Source organism: Ursus americanus, chromosome 2 (genome assembly GCF_024610735.1).
Source record: "Ursus americanus isolate L20-20 chromosome 2, mUrsAme1.1.p, whole genome shotgun sequence".
Taxonomy (NCBI): domain Eukaryota; kingdom Metazoa; phylum Chordata; class Mammalia; order Carnivora; family Ursidae; genus Ursus; species Ursus americanus.
This window is the reverse complement of record NC_142128.1, coordinates 58,756,894-58,776,141: the sequence shown is the minus strand read 5'-3', so window position 1 is coordinate 58,776,141 and position 19,248 is coordinate 58,756,894.

Genomic DNA, 19,248 nt, shown 5'->3' with positions numbered 1-19,248 from the left:
CTGTCCTTTTTCATTGCCTTCCCTATTGATTTCAGCTTTTCCTAGCCAGCCCCTGCTATCACATAAACCAGCCCCTTGCAGTAAATATCTTAATACATATCTCCTGTTGGTTCTTTCTGGATCTCTGGTTAAACACAGACTGATTCACTAATTATCTACATAGATATCATTCCCTTCACATTTTTTCTCAGACCACACCTTTTATTAAGGTCCTGGCCATTATTTGCTGCTTTTAGGCTTCCCCTTTCCTACTTTAATATTACTAATTTTTACCACCTACCATTATCCACCATAATAGATGTTTGATTGATTTTTCTTGTGTCTGGTTTCTCCACTGGAATGTACACTCTATGAGACAAAGATTTATGTGTCTTATTTGTTTCTATAGAATTTTCATTACCTACAATGGTGCCTAATGTATAATGGTTGTTTAATAAATATTTTCGAATGAATAAATTATGGAAATAAATTTATACCTGAAATCATTCTTGTTTTCTTTCATAGATTTATTCAGTTTGCTTTAGTCAATAAGCACTATTATGTTTTTAATGCTTTGTGTGATGTATGCTTAGTGATACTGTCACTAGTTTTGTAATCCTGTGTGAGAACCCATCAAGGGCCACTGAAGTAGGTGACGGAGGCCAGGATTATGGCCTAATCTTCCTGGATCTCTGAGGCCTTTCACCACTCAGTGAGCCTCCTAATGACTGCCTCCCTATTGTGAATCACTAACACTGTTGCTGTAATGAGTACATAACAATATATGGGACATTTTATATAGTGTAAAACCATATTAAAAAGTACTAATAACTTGGAGATGTTTATAAATATTTCACTAGTAATTAACTTGATAGTATATATCATGGCATGGCAGTTTTCAATTCAATAAATATACTGTCTTGAAAACTAATGATAATATGTCTGCTATGTATAAAAATACACTCAGTAAGTACTTAAAATAGTCAAGGTTCATAATTTAAAATAGTTTTAATACAATCTATGAAATTATTATTAGAAATGCTTCTTATTTTACAATCTTGGAAACTTCATTAACTGTGGTTTGTATTTGAATAAAATGTTTTTTTTATGAATCACAGGCAAAGAGCTTTATTCGCAGGTGCTATATTGAAATAATAGAGACAAGGGCAACTATGTGTCTTCATCTGGCACAAATGCTCTCTTTTTCTTGTTATCTGATGAGACTTCTGAAACCATTGTTAATTCAACTTTGGTCTACCATCTTATGTTATTTCAACCATTTCTCTAGGAATCAATTTCTCTCTCCACACTCTTTCCTCTCATTGCTTTGTCTGTCTGTCTCTCTTTTTCTGTCTGTCACAAAAACACATACACATACACACACACAAACCCACACACGTAATCCCATCACAATTTTGTGCATATGATCATAGCACTTGCTAAGAGCCAGAAGGAAAAAAAATCTCGAGCTTAGATTCAGCTTAATGGAAGGACTTATAAATACATCTCTCATCTCAGTAATGGTTAAGTGTTATTTTGCAAGCACAAGTACTTTCTATGATTACAATAACTCTAGCCTAGAAACATAAAAATCAGAAGTGCTTTAGACTTTCTAATTCCAGACAGTAATATTGGGAAAAATGTTTATGAAATGAGATATTCTAAATTATGGAGGAACTTTTATATGTAATTTTAATTCAGTTGGATTTTGAAGTAAACATAGAATTGTATTTCCTAAATATACAGAGAAAACAACGTGAAATTATTCAAGTTGACCTCTAATTCAAAATACTCCCCAAATTTATTATCAATAAAAACAAATGCTATGTAGCAACAACAAAAAATATACAATGACAAAAATATACACTTTCTGGCCCAACCCTATTTTAATTGGACTCTTTGTTTTGTTTTGTTTTGTGTTTTGTTTTTGGGTTTTTGTGGGGTTTTTTTTTTTTTTGAGAAATACTTGCTGAAACACTCTTATTAAAATTCTAGAAAACAACCCAAATTTTGCTGTGTAACATTCAGTTTATTATGTTCTGAGTTAGTTTAAATGAACTCATTGAGAGGAGAACTTTTTATCCCTCTTTTAAGACCTGGAATCATCCCATTGTTAGCACATACCCTTCTCTCAATAAATTCATTAGTGGTAAAGAAGATAGAATCTAAAAAGTCATAGCTTAAGACATTATCAGATTGCATTTTCAACGGAGTGACATTTCTAGGTCTCAAATGAAAATAAATTTATGGTAACATATAAAGAGCCCTCTCAAGGTCCTGTCATTCTTCTCAACATGGGCATCCCACAAAATGCAGGACTACACATGGATTATCTGGGGCAGCGCTGAGGATGAACTAAAAAGACCATCCTTAGTCTCAAAACCTAAATCTGACAAGAATACATGAGCAGACATAATAAATTTGCAATTTATCTCTTTTCTGCTGTTATCTAATATTTTCTGTATCATTGGTAGATATGATGGTTAAGACATGATCTAGGTATTCTTAGTCTCATGGAACTAATACCATTTAGTAACATCCAAATTTCAAACTTACTCATTTACAATATTTTTTAATCTTACCATATTTTTTAACCTTACTGTATTGTACATAGTGTATTTTTTAACCTTATTATATTGGCTGGCTCAATTTTAAAGAGCACTCTGTGTATGTATGTGTGTATATATATATGTGTGTGTGTGTGTATTATCTACTTATATTTTTAATATGGATTTAAACGTTTTAAATTATGGTACAGTTGATATCAAAAATATCTTTTTTACATTTTAATATAATATATATATTTCTTTTTAAGCAAATTTTATCTCTTTAAACATATGTTATGGCAAAAGAGGCCAAAGTCCCTTAGAATTACCAGTCCCTTCAAAGGCCAGGCTATAAAGATAATGATGACATAAAAATCAGAGGTGTCATAGAAAGTTTAGTGTGCTCAAATTTACTACTGGGGATTCTAAAGTAGAAATTTAACTCCTCTTTCTGAGTTATGAGCAGAGAGCTAAAAATATACCTGCTAGATAAAGAACAAATGTTGTTTAAAGCTGGCTGTAAAAGCTTTTCATGATACTGTCGCCTACTGGTTAAAAACTCTGAGCTGCTGCTTCCAAGGAATACGAAAGAGTGTTACTTAGTGTATAACAGAAAGTCCATTCTCATTTATGCTTCCAGAAAGAAATTTATTCTAACATTTAAAAGGATTTTAAAATGACACTCCCATCCCCAGAGTGAGCTGGCTGTGGTGATAACACAGATGCCGAGTTCTGAGGTGAGATAAAGAGATAGAGAACTATCACATCAAGTGGCACTTCCATCAAAAACTATAGCCAACAGGAAGTAGTCTCTGAGAAACTCAGTGATAAATACATGAGAGGAAAAACACAAATTGAAACAAATATAAATTAAACACTGCTCCAAAGGTGTTTCACTGAAGGGAATATTTATTTTTAAAGGGGCAATTTTCAGAAGCATAAACAAGATTAACCAAAGGTGGCAAGGTGCCCCTAGGTGAGAAACAATGGAAACCAGTTGTCACCTAAAGCCTGAAGGGAACAGTGGAAGATCCCGTGTTGGACGTTACTAGAACCCAGTGAAGACTGGGGATGTCACAAGGAAGTACCCTAGAGGAGCCAGACCAACAGCCAAGCAAGGAAGAGTGGGCAAATATGTAGCCATATTGATGTCTCCTTCCATCTTCTAATCTCCAACCAGCGATTCCCATTAGTCAAAGCAAAACGAAAACTAAAAACCAAGAGATTCTGAATGATACAGTCCCTGAAGATTTGTGTATTGGAACAGAGAAAACAATCATGGATCTGAAGGGGCAACTCCTGGTAGGGAACTGGGAAGTATGAGAAGTTTCTCTTGGGTTTAAAGGACACTTACCTTTCCTTCACATGGAAGCATGAACTTGAACTTAAACCTTCTCACTAGGAAGCCAATCATTTACTTTGTTTTCATTTCCTCTTCTTCAGGACAAAAGCAGCTGCAAATTATTGTTATACCAATCCTTCGGGCCCATGTTTCTTCCTTTGTTTGTTTGTTTGTTTTTCCTAATAATTTTATCAGTTGAAGAATTGTTAAATGGCTCCTTCTCTTAGCTTGTTTTTTGCCTCGATTGAATTTGGTTTATATTTGTAAAAGCAGATTTTCCTCAAAGAATCTCTTATGTCTAAAATTGTGCTTCTTACACAGTTTTCAGAAAAGAGGCATGCTGTTTGAGATAAACTTCAGGAGAGTAGTTTAAAAGAAGGAGAAAACAGAACCCTAACCCTGAGAACACAGAATTGAGTCTAGAATCAGTAGCCAGTATAAGAGACGGGGTGGATGAATCTCATGATATTCAAGCTAATCTAAAGTCTTGTTCCTGGATTGGTATAAAAACTCAGAAACTTGATGGGTCTTTCCCAGGCTTATGCCTTTACTGCGTGCATCTACTTTCAGTGAGTGCTCGCTCAAGGAGGACACAGCCTCTGCTGCTTAGTTCAGTGTAAGACCCAATCCTCGTCATGAGCTGGATTCCCTTCCTCACTCCTTTAGAGCTCATTAATCTTATTTGTTGGCTAAAAACAGTGAAAAGGTAATATATGGCTTATTCTCCTACTCTTCTGTCTGACATTGATCCGGTTATGCTTGCAGAACACAATTTTCTTCTCATTGGCATGTATTGATAGCATTTATACCTGATTCCCTAGAAGGAGAACTGGCTAGACTGTGGAATATCGGGTCACTCATCTTGCGAAGTCATGAAGATCTAGAGGGAGTCATACCCGTCTTCTAATGAGCAGAATGTGCTTTTTTTCTGGCCTAATGCTTGCATGTCTCTGCTCACTTCTCTGCTCAGTCTCTAAGCCTCTTGTCAGGGATAGAAACAAAAGACTGTAACGTGATGAGAAATATTTTCCTGCTCTTATTAAGAAGGGTAATTCCTTTCTTTATAATGGTTCAATTTTCTGCATTTAATTTCAAATCATCATATTAATTTTTAACAGTTTAAAAGATTCTTGGCTGCTCTGCCTTCTACTCCAGGAAGTAAAGAGCTGTAAGTGTTGCCTTCACTTACAATGAAAACAAAACCAGACTACCTTCACATGTGTTACTTTTTATCAGACCAGTCAGACAGCTGACTGATCAAGCAATATACTCATCTCTGGTAGAAACAACCAGATACCAGTAAGAAGTGTAACTACGATAATTGATTAATCGGTGATGGCCAAGTGTTAGCTGGAAGAATAGTGATAACCATTGGGAGGAAGGGCTGAACTGGGGGAGTCCCAAGGCTCTTGCATGCTGTTTTTCTTCATTCCATATTTGGTACTCACAAAAAAGGTTGGAAAGAGGTGTATGAAGTTTCTGTCATGGGCAGAAACCATGCGCAGGTCAAGAAAGGAAAGGAGATCTCTTTCCTTCGGAGAAAGGCAATATTGAGACTATCTATCACTAGAGGCGGGGGAGGAGCCGAGGAACTGAAATGTCTGTACCCTCAAGACCCAGAGATGGAGTGCATGCTTAAAACTAAGGATTAATCAGAAAAACAGAAAAACACACCCCTGCAATACTAACTTCTCAGACCAAATTAGTCAAAATTATGTAACAGTTAAAGCAAAACTTCTGGTGGTAGGAGGAGAACAAAAGGGAATAAAGAAGTCTTGTCTGAGGTACAGCACAAAGGGGAGATCTACAATTCAGAATCAAACAGTTACTGAGGTAAATGAAACATCTACTCTGAACAAAAAGTAGCCCTTTAGGAATTTAGAGCCTGTGTTACAGTGAAATAACAGTTAATCCCCAAACAATTTCAACTTCTACGGAGACAAACTGAAACCCTCCCACTGAAGACTTAGCAGAAAGAAAGCGATTCTTATTTCTTTGCATAAACACTACCCACTTCAGCTTATGACTGGCGACAAGGCAATGATGTCCATTCTGATTACTCCTATTCAGCGTAGTACTCCTAACCCCTGCAACAAGACAAAAAAAAAAAAAAAAAAAAAAAGGAAGAAGCATATAATAATGAAAAGAAGTAAGTGTGTCTCTGTTCATAGATGGAATCATTGCTTATGTAGAAAATTCTAAAGAATCTACAAAAAGTTTCCTAGAATTAATAAATGAGCTTAAGAGAATTGCAGTGTGCAGTCAACCTACAAAATCAATTGTACTTCCATATATTAGCAATGAATAATTGGCATTTAAATTTTTTAAAAAAACATCTTTTACAATGGCACCAAAAATGATGCATTTTGTTATAAATCTGAGTTTATTTTCTGTTTTTTTCCTATCTCTGAAGATCATAAAATCTCCTTTTTGATAAATTATATTTTTATAGTTTACTTATAGAATCTTGTATAATATTATATAAATGACCCTATAAATACATTTAGTTGTTAGTATTAAAAATACAACCTTAAATGACACTATGTTTAAGGGAGCGGTAGTTGATTTTATGACATAGTTTTATACAGTGATGACTGCAAGCTACTGATAAATAGAGAAGGTAATTTCAAAAGAACTCAATAGGCTGCAAGTCAGTTTTTCTCGCTCTCTTTGCAAAATATAAGTTCATATTTATTTTGCCAGGCTTGTTTCTTTCCCATGGGCAAAGTAAAAATAGCATGGGAATTTTTAGATGACGTTTGCAAAGCACTGCTATTTAAGATCTGCTAGAAAAAAAAAAAAGGCTTCTAATTTGGCAGAGTTCTGTTCTTGTGAGCAACTGCTCAATTTGACCAATATCAGCTGTCAGCCTTTTATTGTCTTTCTCTTTTCACATATTTCTTCGCAGCGTTGTCAGGTTGAAAACACTGCTTTTCTCTGGCATTCAGGTTAGACTTCCATCAAGAAGGCTGGAAACCTTTTCCATGAAAATGCTGGTATCTTTAGCTAGAACAAGGAAATGAAGGGAAAATGTTAGCAATAGGCCAAAAATGTGGATAGCATTTTCTGTATCTGGTAAAAATGTAAGACAGATAAAGATAGACATAAATATCAGAGAATAATTATCCAATCAGCTCCTGTGCATATAAATAGGTATATTGTGGTGACATTAAACAATGGGGAATTCAGGGTGAGGAGGTAAAATGTATAAATTTCCCAAATAGGAATGGGATGATAAAAGAAGTGCATTTAGCATAAAATGTTGCTGTGTAGACTTGACTTGAGAATTCTTGAGTTCACAGAAAATAGATCCAGGTGGTAGAGATTTGCCTCAATAATGAAGAAAAAGAAACAGATATGACGGAAAGGGTAATAGATGCAAAATTATATAAAATATAAATGTGATAAGGAACAAAAGAAAATAGGGACCTGCATGGAGAAAAGTTGAAAAAAAGAAAAGGAGGATTTCAAAATAAAGGGACAGAAAGCATTTCAAACTGGACACAAAAGTAATCAAATAATTTCATCAAATAATGTGTTAACAAAACCATGGCGTGTCTATGCAAAAATGTTACTTTTTAACATCATATCACACTTTACTCAGGAAAGGATTATTATAATTTAAAATTAACAAATCTATAAATAAAAATATAAGTATGCTTAAAAGGAAGAGCATACATGAACAAAAAATTAAATTCTAATACTGCATTATTAGTACCAAAGTAAAAAAAAAAATTCCATGACTAAATAGATGGGAAAGAGTTCCAACAAAAAGAACCTCTTGGTAATCACTACTAAACAAAATTAGAAGCAATAGCAGAAAGCAGTATATTCCCTCCTCTTCTATTCTTCCTCAAAATGTAATTTGGGGTCGGGGCAATGATTGGTTAACGCTGCTTTTCACCTGCCTTGCTCCTTCTTTACCCCCTCCCAATGTAGAAGTGGGTGGGATGGACATTTTGTGGCATCTGAAGATTATATAATTTGGAAGATACTTTTTAAGAAAAAGAACACAAATCTGTGGGCACCTGTGTGGCTCAGTCAGTTGAGCGTCCCACTCTTGGTTTTGGCTCAGGTCATGATTTCATAGTCCTCAGATGGAGTCTGCCTGGGCTTCATGCTGGGCAGGGAATCTGCTTGTCCCTCCCCAACCCCTCTGCTCCTGTTTCTCCCCACCCCACTCACACATGCATGTGTACATGCTCTCTCTCTCTTCAAATAAATGCATACAATTGTTAAAAAAAAAAAGAAAGAGAACATAAATCTAGGATTAAATATTAGATATAAAAGTACTTTATAGACTGAGAAAAAGTATAACTATTACAAAATTGTAAAAGCTAATAGGACCATCACAACAAAAAAATCTAATAAAGCAACATAATTTTGTTAACTAAATGTCTGACAAGCCTTTATCATATTCCCCTATACGTACATACAATTTGGACGTAAAATCCCTTAAATACATCACATGATAATGATTTTATAAAGAGAGAATAGAAACCTAATCAGTGTCTTCTGGCATTGAGGATTGTAATTTGTTTTCATTTTTAATAGTTCAGAATTTTTTTCAGGATAACCAGAATGTATTGATAATGGAAAATTTAAGGCTATTGTCAAATTTGGGGAAAATTCTATAAAACGCTATAAAATGTGTTTTTTGTAGAAGCCATTTTAGGCATTCTAATGTTTTTGTCGTACTGCTTTAGCTTTGTCTCCTCAAACTAAAAAAACTAAAAAAACTTCTCCTGAATTATATTTCATATGATTCCGGTATTAATCCAGGTGCTCTGAGAAAAGAGGCCAAGACAGGAGCAAACTTGTTATGAAAATGCCTGTGAGAAGAAATGAGGCAGTCAGTATCAGACAAGGATGCAAATCTGATGGCAAGTGAGGGAGAGAAAGCCAGAAGAAAGGAAAGTGGGATAGAAGCCTTTGAGACTGAGCTGTAGTTCCAAGGAAAGGTCCACAAGACTGTCAGGAAGTCAAAAAGCCAAAGGTGTTTGTCAGAGGAGTTTTGCACCTTTCAGGAGTGTACTTGCCTTGACGCCCCTGCCACACTGTCATTGGCAGGGAGCAGTCGGGGAAATCAAGGCTTCAGTCCAATACTGGGATGGATTTCAAAATGCTGAGCCCTACAGACAGTTATGCTCCCTGGAGATCTGAGAGGCATATTCTTAGGGCCACCACAATTTCTATCAAAAAAAAAGGAAAGCATATGCGTGGTTTGTGTTTCATTGTTCTTTGTGTTTCTCTCTCTCTCTCTCTCTCTTTGTCTCTCTCTCCCCATCTCTATCTCTTCCTTTTTTAAAAGATTTTATTTATTTATTTGACAGAAAGAGAGAGAGAACAAACAGGGGATGCGGGAGAGGGAGAAGCAGGTTCCCCACTAAGCAGGGAGCTCCATGCGGGGCTTGCTCATCATGACCCTAACCCAGGGCAGACGCTTAACGGACTGAGCCACCCAGGGGTCCCTCCATCTCTTCCTGAAGTGAAAGCACTTCTACAGTTATTATGCAATGATAGGAACCAAATCATAAGCAATTGAAATATTCCCAGAAGCAGATTCTGTACTTGGACAAGTAGCAACTTAACTAACATTTGTAAAAAAAAAAAAAAAAAAAAAAAATGACTGCAGCACACACACATAAATATATACCCCTCACTCAAATTCAGTGTAAACTCAACGAGCTACTGACAACTTTCCCTGAATCCTTGAGGCCAGTTCAATGTCACCCAGGAGGAATGACATTGTGACAGAAGGAAATTCAGACTGGAAGTTTTACAAAAATACATGGCTATATGAACACCTTGTTAGGGCCATTCGTGAGGTCTTGAAAATTAGGAGGTTTGAGCATTAAACTTCATTAGATTCGTAGGTAATCTATCCCTTGAGCATGGGAAGTGTCTAACTAAAGTCTTCTTAAATTTAATTTTTAGAGGGAGTAAAATATAAAAACCTAAGGTACCCAGGAAAGTGCGAAGAAATTCCAAGGCCATTTCCACTGGGAAAGTAACTTGTCATGCTTCATTTCTAGCTCCTAATTAAAGGAAAGGAACAGAAAATGATGAAATAGTGAGAGAAGTGTTGGGAAAAAAAGTAAAACAGCTGATGCGTTTACCAGAAGGTAAAGAAACTCCCAATAGGTTGTATTTGTGTGTGTGGAAGGAATGAGGGGTGGGTCTGTTTATGTACAGTGGAATCCATAGTTGTTTTTTTTTCTTTTTATTAAAGGTTTTTTATTTATTTATTGAGAGAGAGAGAGTGTATGGGCATGAGTGAGGGGAGGGGTAGAGAGAGAGGGACAAGCAGACTCCCTGCTGACCTGGGGCTTGATCACAGCATCCTGAGTTCATGAACAACCAAGACACCCAGGCGTTTTAAGGCTCCCACAGCATGCAACAGGAACATCATATTTTTAATTGTATACATTTAAATTTCTACTTTGAAAAATCAATATTTGAATTCATTGGTACTTTGCCAAAACTTTCTTTAGTATCTTTATTATGTAAGATATTTTGACCAAATATACATTCTATGTATATTAAAAATGGAAAAATAGGAATGTTATGATAAGAAGACAAAGACAGAATGACTAGAAAGTAAATATTAAAGCAAAAGAAATGCATTTTAATGAATAATAAGTTATTTTATAATTATATACTTAAAAATAATCATTAAAAAAGAAAGAAGTTACAAAGTAATGGGAAACATATTTGTGAAATAAATTGAACAAAATTTGATAAATTAATAGGGTTTTGTTGGAATGGAATTTATTTTTTTTTTATTTTTTTTTTTTAAGATTTTATTTATTTATTTGACAGAGATAGAGACAGCCAGAGAGAGAGGGAACACAAGCAGGAGGAGTGGGAGAGGAAGAAGCAGGCTCATAGCAGAGGAGCCCGATGTGGGGTTCGATCCCACAACGCCGGGATCACGCCCTGAGCCGAAGGCAGACACTCAACCGCTGTGTCACCCAGGCGCCCCTGGAATGGAATTTAGCAATAAAGTAAATGAAACTCTCACTTCATACGGCAATGTCTACGACTAGTTCTCTTTTAAATTGACAAATATTTTTCTTGAGCTCAGAACAACTTTCTGAACAGAAGGACTATCAGTTGCTACAGTAGTTTGCTTTAAGAGAATGTAGAACAAACCTTGATATTGACCCTTAAGGTGATAGAATATCAACTTCCTATGAAAGTTTAAATAAATTCTCTCTTAGGGAGAAGTAAGGTGGTTGACCCTGCAAGGACCTCCTCTAACCCTAGGAATGTATGTGATAAAGGAGGGAAACATCAGCAAGTTGTTACCCCAAAATCAGGAGCCTCACTTCTGTACAATGTTTTCATGGATCACGTTGAAAATTCAGAAACAAAATGTAGATGTTAAAGGAGACATCGAAAAGAGAGACGTATTTTAGAAAGACGTAAAACAGGGGCACCTCGATGTCACAGTGAGGTAAGCCTCCAACTCTTGGTTTTGACTCAGATCCTAATCTCAGGGTTCTGAGATCGAACCCCATATCTGCCCTCAGCACAGAGTCTGCTTGAGATCCTCTCTCCCTCTCTCTCTCTGAAATAAATAAATAAATCTTAAAAAAAAAAAAGATATAAAACATGTACAAGGCAGACACAGGTATTTCCATGTGTATTCACTATGACTAGAAAAAATGCCTGACATATTTGCAGATTGTGGCTGCTTGTGATTTTCCTTCCTAATATATGCTAATTGTGTTGGTTAATATTTATAAATAATAACAATTCATGTTGAGGTAGCTTCCATTCTGAAAATATCATTAAAAACACTAGTAAAGCAAATTAAATTTAGGAACCTGTGTGGACATTTGTTTATATAACCTAAAGCTTCAATTTCCACGAAGTAGTCTAATTCCACAAAAGCTGAATAAGATCAAAGACCAAGAAAGCTGAATGAGACTAAAATATCCATGCTGTCCATACCCAGTGTTTCTATTTCCTTCTTTATTTTATTGCCAGGGTAGTATTTAAAACAATCTTTAATGTACTCAAAACCATAGTGAAAGACAATTTGCCTAGGTCACAAAGAATAAATAGAGTAATATATGACTTCATCAAGCTCAGCAAATGCCATTTTGATGGATTAACAGACTCATTGAGTACATTAAATAATCAAAACACTGAAGTATTAAAACACAGGACTGCCAATATGTGTAGATATTTGATAATTACAGAACACTAACCAAGCATTTCGAGTTCTGCTCTGGTTAAATTTAATTTATTTGGATAAGCAATAATTTCAGGCTCTTCCAGAATGACTGAATGTCTTGGTCTAATTATAATGTGGATGGTTAAGAAAATTTACAGTGAATTTCCAATATAAAAACTATGGAGATAGGTAGATAAATTGATAGACTGATTGAGTGATAGCCATATAGAGATACAGAGAGAGATGTGTATTAGATGCATATGCCGGTGTAGACGTAGATATATACACACATACATTAGTGCACACTTACATAGAAGTTGTAAGTAGTTCCTAGATTAACTTAAATAGTTAATGTCAGCCAATTTTCATTGTATCTCTTCCTTACATATAGTTCAATTACATAAAGCATTTATTCATATGTAAACAGATACTTACACATGGAAACAACCCCCCCCCCTTTTTTTTCCCCGGAATAGAATGACTTCAAACTCTGTGCTGGCTTCATCAGCATGAACATCACTGGTTAGAAGTAAATAAATTACTTCTGCTGGACACAGAATTACTTTTTATAGGCATTTTTTTTCTTTTTTGATTATTACATGAGGAGTGCAGTAGATTTAAAGTTGGGTCTCATATTCAGCTAAGCAAACACAACAGCTCCCTGTACATTGCATTCCTCCAGCGCCCGTAAGAGTGTCTCTTCCAGCTCCTATCCATTATACAAACACACACACTATTGCACACACACATACACACCCACGTGCTCTCTCCATCTCCACCAGCATTATTCCCCTAAGTTGTTTTATGAGATGCAGGGGATTGCTTCTTTTTCATCAGCTAAACTATCTGATCTTAGCTGGGAAAGAAAATAGGCAATACCAGAAAACACAGTATTTAAAATACAGAAAGATCATTCTGTCTAGTACAAACTCATAACATTTTCTTTGTAATTTTAGAACACTATATATATATATACTTTGTGAACAGTGAACACTAGTATGACATATGCTTTCTTTTTCAATGTAGGTGGAGAAAAGATGAAACAGTATTCCGTAAAGAAAATTTCCAAATCAAAGACTAAAACTAGCTTTACCTTTCATGAGCTGAGCCAAGGATGTATAACCACAAGACACCTTTAACACACATCTTCTACAATAGAGAATTAATCAATTCTATCACTCTGGCAAAGAAGAGCTTGGAAGAGTAATGTGTTGAACAAAGCCCAGAATGTTCTGCTCAAACTGAAAAAAAAAAGTTCACAAAATAAAATAAATTGCTCTGAATGATTTCAAGTCAAAATACAAATGTTTCAATAAATGTAATTCTATTTAGAAAGCCTTTTAAGTAGAAAAAATCTGAAATGTGTATTTTGTTTTCATTTAAGTATCGAAGGAAGGAAGGAAGGAAGGAAGGAAGGAAGGAAGGAAAGAAAAGAAAAAGAAAGAAAGAAAGAAAGAAAGAAAGAAAGAAAGAAAGAAAGAAAGAAAGAAAGAGATGGAAGGAAGAAGGAAAGAAGAAAAAGGAGCCAATTGCTATCTTAATATCTAAAGCAAAACATTTCTTATGCCCAATCCTTAAACTTGAGATAAATGTTTATTTACATTGGATGGCAGATGGTAGCTGTTCTATTTACCATCTTCACAATATCCACTAAAATAATTAAGGGATAGCTATAGAATACTAGATGGCTATAGTGACATATTATTGGCAGAGTAACTGAATTCTCCTGGAAGTGAAAGAGGTATACACAAACCTAGATGTGTGTATGAAGAATCTACAAAATTTAATAATAGTGTAAGTATAAATTAAATTAGCATTTTATGCATAGATTTATATCTAGAATGAAATCTAATTGTGCATGGCCTTTAGAAGAGTAAGTGGGATGTAGCAAGTATTCAATAAATGTTAGTTATGAGTGATGTTACTGCTATTTCAGGTCTGAAATCTTGATTTTTCTCATACTCACTCTATTTTGAAAGAGTATTACTTTGTGGAACAAATCTTTCCATGTATCTAAACCTATTACAACTTATTCATTTAAGCCCGAATATATAATTTACAAGTCATTTGTTTATTTGTTCACTCTTCCCTTTGCTGTTTTCTTCTTTTATTCAAATTGTTACTGATTGCTTACTTTGTGAAAGGCACTTTTTCTTAGGTTATGAGGATACAAAAATAAATATAAGTTTCCAGCTTTACATCAAGTAATTTAGAGTTAGAATGTGGAAATAATAGGAAGAGCAGCACAATGACATTGTTTTAGAACGTGAGACAATTTATTAGCAATGCCTTATTTGATCACATTTTCCTTATCATGATAAACAACACATTCCTTTTTATAATAGAAAATGCATCTTCTTCAAATTCCTCATCCTTCTCTGTTTCGCAAGCATACATCCCTATAACTGAAACAGACATGAAAAAAGAAAAAGATTTCTCCCTAGGTAGCATTATATATTAGGTATTCTACATGACTATGTTAATTGGTTTCATTTGTATAAATAATCACGAGGCCTCTGTTTCTCTTTCTTCTCCCTCCTTATCAAACTAATTCCAAATCCAGCATCCTTTCAAATTAACTAGCACAAAGTCAGATCAGCTTGGCAAGAGATGGAAACAAAATAGAAATAAGACTATAGTTGGGAACAATCATTCATTGAATGATGAACTTTCTATTACTAGACAGCTTCTAATAATAGCTTGCTCTCAATTACCTGGTTATTCTCATTACTTAAACCCACATCGTGTATTGGAGTAGTCTGTTAATTATGAAATACATGTATGACAGTGGTCTTTGTTTAATAACTGATAATTGAACTTCATGTATTAATCATTTCATATACAATTATACCACAGGATCAATAGAATTTAATGAACTCTATCCAGTGAAATAGCTATAAATTATTCATGTCTGAAAATGAACTGTATTCAGTTAATCAAGTCTTTAGGATCATTTTCTAAAATAAATTATGAGACAAAGACAACATATCTTTTAAAAAAGTGATCTCTACAAAAAGATCTGGCACTAATATGTACTAAGGGCATTAGATCAAACAGGACATTTTCAAATATGTTTTTTAAATGCTTTAGTTTAAATCTATCACACATTACATATTATTAATAGTAGTAGCAGTAGTAGTAGTAGTAGTATTTTAGAAAGAGAGAGAGTGAGCATACGTGCACACTTGGGGTGGAAGTTGGGGGTAGAAGGAGAGTGAGAGAGAGAATCCCAAGCAGGCTCCATGCCCAGCTTAGAGCTCTAGCTTGGGCCGATCAATCTCACCACCCTGAGATCATGAACTGAGCCGAAATCAAGAGTCAGACATGTAACCGGCTGAGCCACCCACATGCCCCACAAATACATAATAATAATTTTTATTAAATATTTTGTTAAACGCATTGAGTATTTCTATTCCAGTTTCACAATTCCTTCAGAGTGAGCTTATAGAAGACAATCATTAATTTCACCTTATATCCTATATACCTATAAAAAAAACATTGAGAAAATGTTACTTTGTTGAAATAATGACTTTTAGTTAGAAATGAAATTAATTCACATAATAATGTTGTATTTTATTCCCCAATATTACATTTTCATTTTTTTCATCACTACCTGCTGTAAGTCCCCCAAATCTGTCTTCAGATCTAATATAATTAGATACATTTAACTAATTGTCAATTAGGTACTATGTAATTCTTCCAATTAACTTGTCATTAAGGTTTTTTTTATTTTTGAGAAGACATTTTTATTTATTTATTTGTTTATTTTTTTAAAGATTTTATTTATTTATGTGACAGAGAGACAGCCAGAGAGAGAGGGAACACAAGCAGGGGGAGTGGGAGAGGAAGAAGCAGGCTCCCAGCAGAGAAGCCCGATGTGGGACTCGATTCCGGAACGCCGGGATCACGCCCTGAGCCGAAGGCAGACGCTTAACGACTGCGCTACCCAGGCGCCCCGAGAAGACATTTTTAAATAAACATTTTTAATAGCTTTCAAATTACAGAAAAGTTGCAAGAGTTTCTATATATTCCCCTATCATCAACATTTTACATTAGTGCAGTGCATTTGTCACAAATGAATCAATTTTGATAAATTATTAACAAACGCACATTGTTTCCTCAGATTTCCTTAGATTTTACCTAATGTTATTTTCCTGTTTTAGTATCCCATACAGGATACCATATCTCTCGTCTGGTCCCCTTGGTGTGACAATTTGTCTATTGAACTTTAAATTTCAATAAATTCACCATTCATTTCTTAAAATTTTATATGATATTTTTCAAACGTATCTGTTCTATATGTGTTTTATTAACGGATGATCTATCCACTCCAAACCAGACCCAGAATCCAAAGGCTTCAAAAATTTAGTAAGTTGTTAAATACGGAGATTTGCTAATGACTGGAATATAGTTTTAGTAGTGTGAAAACTTCTAATTTTACATCATATTACCATTTAATCAATTACATTTTAGATTATGAAAATTAATTATATCCCACTCTGTTAATATAAATATGAGAATTTCATGAATGATTCTAAGAAATACTCAAAACATTGGAATATGAATAACATCTAATCATGAATTAGTATTTTATGTGCTTGATTACCTACATCAGGAAAACATGGAATTTCAAAACAGTTCAAACAAACATTTTATGTTGATTTTTTTGGAATGGTAGTGATTTTAAGTTCAGTCATTTTCAAACATTTGATCCCATTATTTGTAGGAAAATAGTAGTTTTAGAAAACAATTTTGCATTAATAATGCTTTTTTTGTTATTTCTGCAGAAAATCCCAAATATTACTAAATCAGACTTTATCCTCACTGCAAAAACAAAGATATTTTCTAAGCTATGAAGCATTGTATATTATTGCTTTTTATTATAATGAATTTCACTATATAATTAATCTATACTTCATAACAAAATAAGTTTGAAGATATATTTAGACCCAGTTTATTTCTTCTAAAAATATAACCACTCCATCATTGTTAGAAAAACTAAAATTTGTGATTGCAGATAACTATGAATAATTTAACATGGATTTAATCAAGATCATAATTACAATTTAAGAAGTGATTTGTGAAAATATATGAAAAAATAGCACTATTTTACCTCATTCCTGATTTATATTTCTGTATAAAATTAATCTATTACTATTTCCTGAGAAAATTACCAAAACCATCCATGAGATTAGATCAAGCTCGATATCTAGACTAACTGAAAGAGGGGGTATGCTCCCACGAAAGAAAAAGAAAAAAATGTATAATTTTGAATAACTAAAATTATTGAAAAAACAAAATATTTTGAAGATAAAAAATAATAGTTAAGCTTTTTTTTTTTTTTTGCACGTCTTTTCAGGTAAGTCTTTTTTCAAGTCTTTCCTCAGTAGAAATTACTTTCATTTCTCAAAGTTTCTATTGGACATGTTTTAATTTTTGCTCCTGAGTTTCACATTTTATATAGTTTACTGTTTTCTTCAGATGTAATTTATTTTAGTCTCATTTTTCAACCTAAATATTTTATTTACATATCTTTGCATATGATTTTAATATTCATTTTTATTTCTTTTTTTTTTTTTTTTTTTTTTTTAAAGATTTTATTTATTTATTTGACAGAGATAGAGACAGCCAGTGAGAGAGGGAACACAGCAGGGGAGTGGGAGAGGAAGAAGCAGGCTCACAGCGGAGGAGCCCGATGTGGGACTCGATCCCGGTACGCCGGGATCACGCCCTGAGCCGAAGGCAGACGCTTTAACGACTGCGCTACCCAGGCGCCCCTATTCATTTTTATTTCTGACTGCTCACTCATTAAATAATCTTTATATACTCCCAAATATGTTTATAGAAGTAAACTCTGATTACATATATACATAAATGAAATAATCTATCTCCTTATGAATTTAGAATCAGGTTGATTGCATTTAAAGTTCACTTTGGGGGTACCTGGGTGGTGCAGTTGGTTAAACGTCCAACTCTTGGTTTTGGCTCAGGTTGTGATCTCAGGATCATGATCTCAGGGTTGTGAGATTGAGCCCCAAGTCGGGTCCACACTCAGCATAGAGTCAGTTTAGGACTGTCTCCCTCTCCCTCTGCACGCCCCCCCCCCACACCACTCACAAGTGCACTCATGCTCTCTCTCTCTCTCAAATAAATAAATACATAAATACATAAACCTTTTTAAAAATGTTCATTTTTTGTTACTAATTTATCGGCTGGCTCAATGCATGAACGTGTTGAATATTAGAAATGTATACATTTCTTCTTTAACAGATCATCTATTTTAATGCTCAGAGTCTTCTCAGCATTTTTAAAGAATCTCAGAACATGACATTTTGGTACATACAGATCCACGCTGAAGTGGTTTCAGCATCACATAGACATTTTGGCCAATAATGCCAGATATATTTCATAACACACATGTAATAGATCCCCACATAAAATCCAAAGCCAAGATCAGTCTGTATAATTACTCTCATACTGTGGTCTCTGACGGTATTTTATCATGTTCTGTACAATATGAGAGAAAAGCAGAGCTGGTGTGGGTGCTGCCAGGCCACCAACTATTCCAAATCTGCTTCTATCATTTTTATAAATAAAACTAATACTCTCAAGGGTTCTAGACTTTTGAGGTAAGCCTTGTACTAAATATTCTAATAAACCAGGCCTCCATGCTTCATATTGGTAGCTATCTCACCACTATGTCAATAAGCAGCCTGAGTCTCTTTCCTTTAAAATTCGAACAATATGTATAAAGTTTACATAGTAAAATACTTTGTAATCTAGATATTTTTCTGCCATATGATTATTAGTTTTTAAAACGATTTTTTAAAATGTACAATACTAAAGAGATTTATGAAACATCTAATCCAGTAGTTCATTATAGAAATATTAAACAATGAAGAATAGAATTTTTAAAACAATTTGTACTCGTGAAAAGAGTTATGTGTGGGTTTAGGCAGGATGATGGGCTCAAGAGCTGGACTTTCTAAGTTCACATTGCAGTCTAATACATATTAGCTGTATGAATTTGAGGAAGTGGCAGTTGTTCTCAGTTATAACAACTGGAAAATGGAGTTACCAATGATATCTATCCCACAGGATTTCGGTGAACACCAACGTAGTTAATGGAGGTAAAGAGATATGAATGGTGTTTGGAATATGGAATATACTTGATAAAAGTAATTCCATTATTTAGT